The sequence below is a fragment of the Herpailurus yagouaroundi genome, unplaced genomic scaffold (assembly GCF_014898765.1).
Source record: "Herpailurus yagouaroundi ecotype Mexico unplaced genomic scaffold, PumYag 250, whole genome shotgun sequence".
In the NCBI taxonomy this organism is placed as follows: domain Eukaryota; kingdom Metazoa; phylum Chordata; class Mammalia; order Carnivora; family Felidae; genus Herpailurus; species Herpailurus yagouaroundi.
Window position 1 is genome coordinate 16,166,497 of NW_024412467.1, and position 12,504 is coordinate 16,179,000.

A 12,504-nucleotide genomic window follows, 5' to 3' on the forward strand; every position below is an offset into this window, starting at 1 on the left:
CCAGTTTTTCCAACACCATTTGTTGAAGAGACTGTCTTTTTTTCCATGGGATATTCTTTCCTGCTTTGTCAAAGATGAGTTGCCCATATAGTTGTGGGTTCGTTTCTGGGTTTTCTATTCTGTTCGATTGATCTATGTGTTTTTGTGCCAGTTTCATGCGGTCTTAATGGCTATACCTCTGTAATATAGCTTGAAATCCGGATTCATGATGCCTCCAGTTTTGTTTTTCTTTTTCAGGATTGCTTTGGCTATTCAGGGTCTTTTGTGGTTCCATACACATTTTAGGATTTGTTTGTTCTAGTTCTGTGAAAAATTCTGGTGGTGTGTTGATGAGGATTGCATTAAATGTGCAGATTGCATTGGGTGATATAGACACTTTAACAGTGTTTGTTTTTCCAATCCATGAGCAAGCGTTTTAAATTTAGTTTTTCATTAACTTTATCTTGGTTCTTATTTGCTTGTGTATTATATTTCTTTTCCCCTCATTTTGACCTGTCTTTTTTGTCTTGCTTCATTTTGCTTCCTAGATGCTAATTCCCATTCCGAATTATAACATTATTTGCATCAAGGCATTCACTGGTCTTGGAGTGAAAAATAAAAATGGCAAAATGTCTTTGAACATATATTACAACAATAATTACAACAATGACAACAATAATATATATTGTTTTGAATATATATGGCCAGGTGTAATATAACTCAGCTTCTGAAGAAAGAACCTAAGATCGTATCAGAATCAGGCAGCTCACCCTAAATCTGTGTGACGTCTAATTTGTGACATAATAATATATAACTTACCATTCTTAGAGAGAAGCGAAGGGACCCACAAAATGCGATTGTGAACCACAGAATTATAGTCAAATATTTTCTGAGCTCAAAGATGCAATTCATCTAACCTATACATTCAAGTCCTACAGATGGGTTTTTCTTCAGGAAAAGGAAAGATGCTCAAAGTGATCAAATATCAGAGAGAGACATACATGTGATCTCTTGGTTATTAATTAGTCTTTTTTGTGTGACTCAGATAATATTCTATGCATGTATTCTTTGACTTTGCTTAAAGATGTGATACTTGGGGCGCCTGGGTGGTGCAGTCGGTTAAGCATCCGACTTCAGCCAGGTCACGATCTCGTGGTCCGTGAGTTCGAGCCCCGCGTCAGGCTCTGGGCTGATGGCTCGGAGCCTGGAGCCTGTTTCCGATTCTGTGTCTCCCTCTCTCTCTGCCCCTCTCCCGTTCATGCTCTATCTCTCTCTGTCCCAAAAATAAATAAACGTTGAAAAAAAAAATTTAAAAAAAAAAGATGTGATACTTCACCTAACGTACACCTTACCAAGTTAATACCACTTTGTCGGTTTGGGGTTTTCCTTTCGTAAAACATAAAAACACAGAATTTGCCTCACTTATGCATTTCCAAGAATTTTACACTTTTGTAGCATTTGGTATTTGTTGAAGCATCAATACAAATACCAACACAAATAGTTGATAATGTACAGATGGTATCGCGTATTTAAATAAGGTTAGCTATTTTTTTTTTTTGAGCCAAAGAATGACAGCAAGATGATAGCCTCGAATAAAGAAAGGATGACAGAATGAAATAATTGTAATGCAGCAACTCTGCTTTGTAACATGGTTGTGTGGTGAGTAAGTGTGCCTGTGTGCATGTGTGTATGCATGTGTTATTTTAAATTCTGTCCCGAAAGGCAAGATATACTAGTTAGACTGGTTCCTAAGTACTATCATGTCATGGATTTGCTGTTTATGCAACATATAACTTTACCAAAATTGTCTTTAGTAGTCACTACACTACTAAGATCATTAGCTGGGGGTTGAATTTTATCTTCCGTCGCAGGTTCTGCTAGGTAGATAAAACTTTGTGTTTTCCTACAATGTGTTTCTTCCCCCCTATTTTATTCATCTATGATTGAGGTCCCATAAACTACACCTAATTGAAGTTTTCAGTATCAGCACTTTTGACACAGGCACACACCCTTGAAGTCATCGTCACGATTAGGGTAGCACAAGTTTCCTCTCCATTTTGCTGTTCCCACCAACCTCAGGAAACACTGACTCGCTTCCCAGCCCTACAGAGTAGTCTGCGTGTTCTAGAATTTCAAACGAATGGAATCATACAGCACGTAATCTTTCTTGACTGTCCCTTTTCACTTAATGTAATGATTTTGAGATGTATCCATGGTATTGAGTATATTGACAGTTTCCTCCTTTTTGTCGCTGGGCGTTACCCTCTATGGAGAGGTCGTAATTTGGGGCTGTTTCCAGTTTCTGGTGTTTGGAAATAAAGCTGCTATACCCAGAAACGTAAAAGTCTTTGGACACGAAGACTTTTTGTTTGTTTGTCTGCTTGTTGTTTGTTTTTCATGGGTTGGTGGCTAGGATTGGAATGGCTCTGTCACATGGTAGACTTGCCCAAGCTTGACATTTTAGGAAACGACCATGTTGTTTTCCAAAGTGTTTGTCCCATTCTCCTATTAGCACTATCTGAGAGTTGCAGTTCCTCTACGTCCTTGCCAACACTTTGGATGGTCAATTTTCAAAATTTCAGGCAATCTAACGCATGTGTAGTGCTATTTCCTGGTGACTGTAGCACCTCATCTCATATGTTTTGCCACATTCTACCTACAAATATTTGAGGGACAAAGGTTTCCCTTAATATTCAACATCTTTCAAGTGTGTCACTGCTCCCAGCATGCTTTTGTGTCATCAGGACACGCTCTGTGGCGAATGACTTATCGGTGGTGGAACTCAAAGGGCAGGACGCCACGATCAGCTACATGAGAGACGTTATTGGTAATATTTATTGAGGCAATTCTTTCACACTCAGTGGGAGAACAATCTGCTCTTGAGTTTCTTCTATGACGGAAGGAAGTTTGGAACATTTCTCAGCACACTGAGTAATTAAGAAAAAATAGAACTTGGAGGCACAGAAAAAAAAAAGCCTACTTCCTTTAAGTCTGTGGTTCTCAGTGGGGAGAAAGGCTGATTTAGATGCCCAGGGAGGCAGTGCAGGGGACATAATCGGTCATCACCAATGGCATCTAGTGGGTATAGGCCAGGATGCTGCAATATATCCGAGCATGTGAGAGTTCCCCTCCTTCCCTCCCCCACATCAAGGAGCTATCTTAGCTCAAATTTTAACAGTGCTGCTGTTGAGAAACCCTACTCTAAGCATCCGATACTTAGATCCAAATCTGGCCCAGAAAGTATTCCTATCCCTCCACTGCCTCTAACACTTAAGTGACTAGACATGAGATGGCCTTATGATTTCTTTTGAACGAGATGGCATTTGTTCCTGAGAAAATCTTTGTCACTATTTTCATCTATGACCCCCTGGGGATCCTACGTTTAATTGGTCAGCCATGCAGTGTGTATAGAGGACTAGATCTGGGTTAAGGGACGGACTCTATTTATCCCTCCATCACTTCCAAGATACATTTGATGTAAAATGACCAGATGGTTTGCATCCAGGCTGCCTCTGTCACATACTGGCCTCATGTTGTTGGCAAAGCCTCTCAAATTTGCTGAGTTTCAAAGAGGAATTTAAAATAAAAAAAAGAGGGGCACCTGGGTGGCTCAGTCGGTTAAGCGTCCGACTTCAGCTCAGGTCATGATTGCGCGGTCCGTGAGTTCGAGTCCCGCGTCGGGCTCTGTGCTGACCGCTCAGAGCCTGGAGCCTGTTTCGGATTCTGTGTCTCCCTCTCTCTCTGACCCTCCCCCATTCATGCTCTGCCTCTCTCTGTCTCAAAAATAAAAATAAACATTAAAAAAATAAAATAAAATAAAGAATATTTAAATAATCTAAATATTGACAAATAATTTAAAACTGAGCTTTAAAGTGGGAATAACCTCATGCACTGTCGTGTGGACCAACTGAGATAAATCCCTCGTCATAGTGCTTTTATGATGTGATATTTGTGATTAGTACTCAACCATGTTCATGTGCAAACCCTGGGTGCCACTGGGCGTGAATCTTGCAAACTTTTCGGTTCTTCCCGTGGTTCTGAAGGATCACAGTTTGATTTAATAAACGCCACTCGTGAGGGGCTTCTGATGTCGAAAATAAAGAAGGGTGGCATTCATTTGCTACATGTTAGAATAAAAACTTAGGGCTTTCATAACTTGGGATTGTTTTATTTATGTATTTCCAAGCTCATTAACACAAGTCTGTGATGAAGTAACCCTTAGAAAAAAAAGCAAACAAACCTACAAACAATTGTAACGCTTGCTCGCTCTGTGGACACTTCTAATTAGTTTATTTTGTTGTGGAAAATGTTACTGCACTTGGGAGAAGTCAGTGCACCCCTGGGGAACCTCATAAACGTTCTGATTCTGAACTTGGCAGCTGGCGACGTTTCTTTTGTTACCCTTTTTCTCCTAACCGGTCATTACCTGTCCTCGCCCTCGAGTCAGCTAGTTCGAGGACTGGGATACCTCAAAGTAGTTGATTTAACTGGCAACTCAAAAATAATATTTGTGAAAATACTCATCACCCAGGGTCAAAAGAGCTAGAGAAATTCAGGGAGAAAACCAGCAGGATTTGGTACCATGAGTGCATTTTGAGCGTTTTGATGTCGATATGCTATGCGTCACCAACAAACGCTTAAATGTTAATTTTTTAAGGTGCTATTGTCTGGGGACGGGGAAAAAAAATTCCCTGCTACCTCCTAGGGTAGTGTAGTGGGGAGTGATACCCCCATGGCGGTGGAATATTCCCCGATGCAGGGGTGTGGTATGGATTCAGAGATAGGAGATTTGAGAGGTTGGAAAGATCATTCTAATGCCATTAGGTCCCCACTGCCTCCTCAACTTATCTGAGCCTTTTCAGAGTAAGGTCACCCCCCTTAGTGGTCCCCAACTGTTTAGACTGCAGCTGTGAAGACTTGGCATAGAAGGAAGTGAAAATTCTCCCAAATAAGCACAGAGGGCAGTGCGCTGAACATTCCCAAAGGTTTCTTTCTTCTGCCTTATACCCTCCTTTCTGGTTGCCTCTGATTATTTTGTTGTTCGTTTCTTCATCAGGACACCACGGAGCTTTAAGAAGGGAGAGACTTTCCTTTAGTATAGTTTGCCGAAATTACCGCACTGGATAAGAAACATGCGGCACGTTTATCGTCGTTGAATTGGTATTTCTTTTATTTCAATTCAGTAAACAATTCACTTGTGAGCCTCATTGTGGGAAGGCGAGGAACTGGTTCTCATTAGTCTTTCACACGTAGCTTGGTTTCAGTGTTGTAGGTAAGAGGTCTCAATCCCATAGGTAAACTCCGTGTGTGTGTGCGCAATGTGCTTGTGTGTGTGAGTGTGTAAAAATGAGGCGGGCACTCAGAGGCGGCCCTGCGAATGGAAAGAATTCTGGATTTGGAGCCAGAAAATCTAGGTATACGCCGGGACTTGGTCTTACTGTTGAACTGTGCAGCCTTGAAAGTATCCGTGGACTTTCATTTCTTTGTCCAAGAAGTGGAAATACATTGAACTCGCATTTACTGATTGTTTTCTGTGTGTCGAGCGTGCAATGAGGTAACAGCAATGATGTTTTGCCACTGGCATCACTGAATGGTTAAAATGATAAAGGGGACGTGGTATGTTCGTGAGACTTGCAATCTCTAGGAAGTTCTCTAACGGACTTAATTATATGACAAGTTTGACTAGCGAGGCAATTATGTGCCACCTAATTGAAAGGCGCAACCGCAAACAAAGATATACTCGAGGTGCAGTGGGAATGTGAAAGGAGCTAACGAGGTAAGATTTTTCTGGATGAGTAGAAGCTGATCTAGATGTTGACGGATGGCTAGACCACACATAAGCAGGAAGCTGGGTAGAGAGAAGAACACGTGTCCCTCTGATTCTCTTTGGCAAGTCGGAGTCATATTCTCTGGAAACCGAATCATTTATTGATTCACCAGGGACTGCTTTGTGCTGCAACGCGAGTGCTGATTGCATTATGGTTGAAGTTTTCATTTTATTCCGTAGGTTGGCTGCTCGTGTTTTCCTCAGTGATATCCTGGTCTGTGGGGTCAACGCTTCACTTGGTCATAAAGGGGAGGCTTGTGTCCCCTGGACACTTTCTGCCTTCGCTGTCAGCCCTTGACTGTTTCTGAGCCCCTTCCCTAGGCCCGTATTCATCCGAGCCACTTGTCTCCAGCAAGTTTGAAGGTCGTGAGGTGGATCTCCACATTCTTGTGAATAACTGAGCAGTAAGTACAGACTCAAAGCTGCAGCAGCTGTTTTGTGTTTTTGCCTTGCAGTCTGGTGTCTTAACTGGAACCCTTTATGTCAGGACATTATCCACTTGAAAAAGTTTCCATTGATGTCATGAATCAGAAACTCGATTGCTCTTTACAATATACAGACAGCCCTTTTGAGGTGCTTCTTCAGACAATGGGCTTTTTCCCCGATGAAGAAAGTGGAACAGTAATCCTTTTACGCTTCTCATGAAATATTCACTCTTCGTATGACTGCGAAAAATAGAATTGGCAAGTTTTGTCTCCACTGTATTCACAGCATATAGTATTATTATATATCAAATGTGATACTGAGGTATATCCTACAGGTTAGGTTTAAAATATGTGTGCTATGTGTATAAAATGGGTTATAAAACACACACACACACACACACACACACACACACACACACACATAATCTAAGAGGACAGAGGGACGCCTGGGGGGCTCAGCCGGTTGAGCATCTGACTTTGGCTCGGGTCATGATCTCACAGCCTGTGAGTTCAAGCCCCACATCAGGCTCTGTGCTGACAGCTCGGAGCCTGGAGCCTGCTTCCGATTCTGTGTCTCGCCCTTTCTCTGCTCCTCTCCCACTTGCTGTCTGTCTTTCTCTCAAAAATAAGTAAACATTAAAAAAAATTAAAAAAAAAAGAGGACAGAGAGGTCTCCGAAAAAGTCCGTGCCTGGTGGTTTTAAGTTTAATGACTCCATGACTCATTTCCTGACCATTGGGAAAAGCCATTGGGTTGTTTGAGTCAATGGCCTACCACTTTGTCCCACCTCAATTCTTTTCTTCCTCCTATGCGTCGCCTGGCTATATGAAGTCCACATCTTTTTCTAATCCATATCAACATCTACAAGCACCTATCTGTATCTGCCCAGACCTCACCAATGGTCTGCTTCCTTGTCCTTTCTGCACTGGCCGGTTTTCAGGGATTCCTGAAGCAAAAGCAGATCCAGAAGAACCATGGATCATGCTCACACCGCACAAAGGGCATCCCGTCCCTCTGTGACACAGAGACAATAGAATTGTCATCAGCACAAGGTGATGAACGCTGTTTTCACTAATTGGGTGAGCGGAGGACAAATAAGGGGGCCACTTGGCCTCATTCCTCAGCAATCCAGGCTTCAGGAAGAAGCTTCCTTTTGGACTGAGGTTAGCTGCTGAACTCGGGGGAAATAAACACTTATCTCTCTTAGTTTTTAGCTTTGGTGATATTGCTTCTTGAAGTGACAATAAAACTCAAACGTGAAAAATATGGTTGCTGCAATAAGAAATTTCATGAATACTTTAGCAGTAACTAAACAGAGCCAAAGAGACAATTAGTAACCATGAAGATAAACACGAAGAAATATTGGGATGAGCACTGGGTGTTGTATGTAAGCCAACTTGACAATAAATTATATTTGAAAAAAACATGAAGAAATGAACTCCAGTAGAGCAAGGAGATTGACAATATAAATTGAGGCTAAGAGACATGGGAAGATGTAGCATTTCAAATTGGAGTTCTGGAAAAAGATAATAAAGAGAATGAGGAGAGGAAATATGTAGATAGGTAGTGACTCATATATTTTTGATGTTGATTATACACTTGAATCATCAGAAACTAGAAGCACACATGATTCCGAGCAAGAAAAATAAAAAAGAAACCTATACCACTATGCACATTGTAGCACCAAAGACAGAGAAGATCTTCAAATGATTCAGGGGGAAAAGAGAGGACCAATAGTTAGACTGATAGCAACCATGGATGCCGTGTTGAGATTTAGTTGTCAATCCTAAATTGTTCAGCATGTGAAACTGTATTTCAAACACCAAAATCAAGACATACTTTTAGATAAACAAAAACTGAGAGTTTACCATCATAAGGCTCTACCCAAACTTCTAAAAATTATACTCCCATGCAAGAATAAAAATGACTCCAGAAGGCATGTTTGAGCTACAAGAAGAAAGATGCACAAAGAAATTAATAAACATATAGCTAAGCCTAATCACTGACAGCAAAAAAAAAAAAAAAAAAATAAAAAAAATAAAAATAAACCGAAAAAAAAAAAAAAAAAAAAAAAAAAAAAAAAATACTAACGATGTGTACTTTGTGGGGAAAAACAAGACAGAACTAAAATACTGAGTGACAATGGCTTCTAAGTCTGGGGGGATGGGTGACAAGAGTGAAAACATTCTATGGTTCCTGCCTTGTTTAGTTGGACAGTTAAGACAATGTGTTAAGACTTGTGACTTTGATATGGTATGCTAAAATTCCAAGGTCAGAATAGGTACGAATTCTGTTAGAGCAGTAGAGAAAATTTGAACTAAAAATTACTGTAAGATAGAGGGAAGAAAAAAGAAGGGACAAATAGAATGTACAGAAGAACAGAACATCAATGAATGAAAATATACCACACAGTAAATGTAAATGGACCAATTTCGTCAGCAACAAGATGGATTGTCAGACTGGATAAATATAAGACGTGGTTCTTGCTTTTTACAAGAAATACATCTAAACTATATGGAACTTATACATGTTCACTGGGAGACAGCTGCAAAAATGTTCCCGGAAGCATTGTTTCTTCTAGAAACAAAGCAAAAAATAAAGAATAAAATAAAATAAAATAAAATAAAATAAAATAAAATAAATGAAATGAAGTGAAATGAAACAAAACGAAATGAAAAACAAGAAAACTGCCCACAACCCAGATACCCTTCAATAGGAAAATGTATAAATTCATTTCAAATACAAATGAATTAGTTGGCACAATGTAGGGAATGGAAAGAAATGACAACACAGATCAACGTGAACGAATCTTAAAAAACACGATGTTGGACATAAGGCATGTTTATAAACTTCAAACATACAAAACCAGAACATACTTAATGCCTGTGTAATAAAGCCTCCCGAAACTATGGAATTCATACCTGGAAAATCTAGTGCAGTGATTTCTCTGTGTGGGTGGTGATAGATGAGTTTTCAGGGCCAGTTTTATGGACCTGTGACCAGTGTTGCTGTGCCGGTACCCACGTTTAGAAGGCCTTATGCTTGATCTCACCTTCTTGAAATTCTTGATAAATTTGGACAAGAGACCTTGCATTTTCAGTTTCCGTTGGGTTCCTCAAACCATGTAGCCAGTCCTAAGGGTAGCAATGTAAGGGGTTGCCCAGGAACACTTGAGTTGTACTGGTCATGTTCTTTCTCAATCTGGGTGATGAGTACTCATCATTTGTTTTATATACTTTATGTATCGCGTTACACATATTTGCACATATGAAACATTTCATTTTAGAAATTAATTTTAAATGTTACCTCCAGAGCCAACGGGTTTATAATACTCTCATCTGGAATACCTAGGCAAAAGAGTCACATAATCACTGCCTAGGTGGAATCGATATCTTATTTATATGGCTGCGATGTGGAAATTGGTCTGAGTTGTTGAGTAATTATACTTAAGCATATGCTTTCGACTCTATAAAACCCGGGTGAGTAATATCAGTTTGAGGGAAAAGAAGAGCCCTCTGTATTTCTTTACACAGTTGGATAACCAGCTGCTCTTGTTTTCATATTGCAAGTGCATTTCCTTTGCAAACTTGTTAGCTCCTGCATTATTTGGAGGCTCTGCCTTTTAAAAGCAGGCAGCACTTAAAAACTACAGGGCAGAACCTATCTGATTCGATTGCTGTCACCAGCAGCTGGTGCACCCAGCGTCCTCTGAGGAAGTGAGCTGCCCTCTAGCCACTGTGGATATTGTCAGACCCAGCACATCTGCTGTCGTCGGTGGCTCACTGCGCTTGGTGCCACTGTAGGGGCCAACGTGCCATTCATGTGCAGTTTGGCAGCGTCGAAACTCACACATAGAGACAGCTGGTGAAATAGTTTGCTAAGTGGTGCGCCCCCCTTTCATCTAGCCACCTGGATGATTCTGAGAGGCACAATGTGACCATCACTCTTTAATGCATTGGCCAAACTTCTTGGGAGTTTTCAAAAGCAATACAACATGCTCAGTGTTTCAGTACAGCTCCCAAAGCACTCTTGCTTGTTTCAGCTTAATTGTATCTCTTAAGTGCCTCTTGACTCTGACCTTCAATCCCCTCTCACCGTCTATCATTATGCTTCTGCTCTCTCAAGTGCAACGACGTGCAGGGACTCTGGTATTATGCATCCATTCCTTCAGTCACTCAATAACAGTTTATAGAATGTCTTAAACCTTAACTCTCACTCACAGATTTTCAAGTTTTGGTTTCTTTTGCCTCATCTTTCTTTCTTTTTTTTTTTTTTTTGTCCTTTCTTTTCTAGCGGCTCTGGTTTATGGGTTGAAGGGCCTATGCTTCCTGGGTTTATTCTATTTTTTTTGGGGGGGGGGTAAGTTTATTTACTTATTCTGAGAGAGAGAAAGAGAGAGAGAGAGAGAGAGAAGCAGAAAGAGAGGGGGGAGCGAGAATCCCAAGCAGGCTCCACAGTCAGCTCGGAGCCTGACACAGGGCTCCATCCCATGATCATGAGATCATGACCTGAGCTAAAATCAAGAGTCAGATGCTTAACCGACTGAGCTACACAGGCATTTATTCTTTATGGCAATGTTTTTCAAGCTCTGAACCACTCCCTTCTTTACAACAACCCATCCGTGATCTTTTCTGTTTTGTGGTGGATTCTGGAAGCTGCTGTGCTCCTTAGAGGTTCCTTGATGAATTCTCAGATGGCAGAAATTAAAACTAAATACAAAAAAAAAAAAAATACAACCTTTGGAAACCATAATTTATATAAAAGCAAGCCTCACCTGTACCTGTTGCTCTCAAATACAGTGATCGACCTACAAGGTAACTTCAAAAGTAATGAATACTTTTAGCTGAATATGTGAGCTGCATTGCCAAAATATTACCAAAATGTTACCTGGTTGCCCAGGTAACTAGAACCACTTTCTAGTTCTTACTCATTGGTCAAATTTGGTGAGTCTAGATAATCTTAGTGGCAGAAGTCTTGCCACGAATTACACCAACAATGAGTTGAGTACTTATTTTGTGCAAGACATTATGGGACACACAGGAGGTGCAAGATACAGTTGCCTCTTTTGAAGAACTTAAATCTCTTAGTAGAGATTTATGTATATAAAAGGATATTTATAACACGAGTGGCCGATGAATCATCCAGGTATTAAGTGCAGTAGGAAAGCAGAAAAAAAGAATGATGATTGGTGGCTGGGATCATCAGAGAAACATAGAGGCAAGGGCCATTTCTCCATACTAAATTAGACTCTTTAAAGTCAGGTAGGCTTATTATTTCTGCAGATAGTTCACTCTATACAGAGAAAACACTAGATTCCTCTATTCTTTACTTGTTCATTGCTTGAGACAGATTTATTTTGAATTATTGTTGGATGTCTTCCTCTTTTGTTTCTTTTAAATTGAGTGCACGTTTGCGGATTTAATTGCTTACTTGTTTCCTTGGAAGGTTAGGTCAATGAAATTTCTTCTGAGAATGGAGTCCTTATTTGGGGTTATGTGTTCTTTTTTTACTGTTAATAATGAGTTTGATTCATTGTTAACTAATTATACCTACGGGAGTTATTGAATGTCAGGACATTGGTGGTGACAGGACCCCACGTCTTAGAAACAGATGGGCCAGGGTTTGTATCCAACTTCTGCTCACCCTAGTATTTATTCAATTTATTTAGTCTCTTAGCCTCAGTTTCTTTATCTGATGAATGAGGGCACATCTCATTGAATATTTATTTTATAGGATCACAGAGGATGATACATACGATACTTCTGTTTGATTCGTATAGGGTGTCCTATATACAATAGCAACTATCATTATTATTTTCCTTTTCTAGTTATCCCAATTCATTTCATATATGCGAGGGGGCTTCTGCTGAACACACAAAAGAAGTCTGTAATTTTAGGAAATATTTTGAGTTCGCTGGATTAAACTAAAGCCTTTTTAAAGTTAATGCTTTCAACAATTGTACTGGCTAGAGAACGCCTTTTTTTTTTTTCATGTTGTTTAGATCTTAAGGGTACTTCGTGGGTGGTCTGCCAATTGAGTTTCTTCTTGATTTTTTTTTTCTTTTTAAGCAGAGTATCTATAATGCCTAAAATGGGTATTTTGCCAATTTTCACATGCCTTGTTTTCTCTTCTCAAATCAACATGTCTCTGTATTTATACAATTCAGAGTTCAAACAACATTCATTACACTGCTGTCACTGTACATAAAGACAATCCAAACTTGTTATGCCCGAATAGAAAACACGATCCAACTAAGTGAGCAGATGTGTTATA

The 12,504-nt window shown here is 40.0% G+C and overlaps 1 protein-coding gene across 1 annotated transcript in view; it reads left to right on the forward strand.

The window, feature by feature from the left end:
- Positions 1-12,504, forward strand: part of LOC121020450 (uncharacterized) — a 328,749-nt gene that overhangs the window by 55,308 nt on the left and 260,937 nt on the right. Inside the window, exon 4 of the mRNA XM_040460498.1 lies at positions 5,987-6,210. The gene's annotated coding sequence lies outside the window, so the exon portion shown is untranslated. The remainder of the gene's footprint in view (positions 1-5,986; positions 6,211-12,504) is intronic.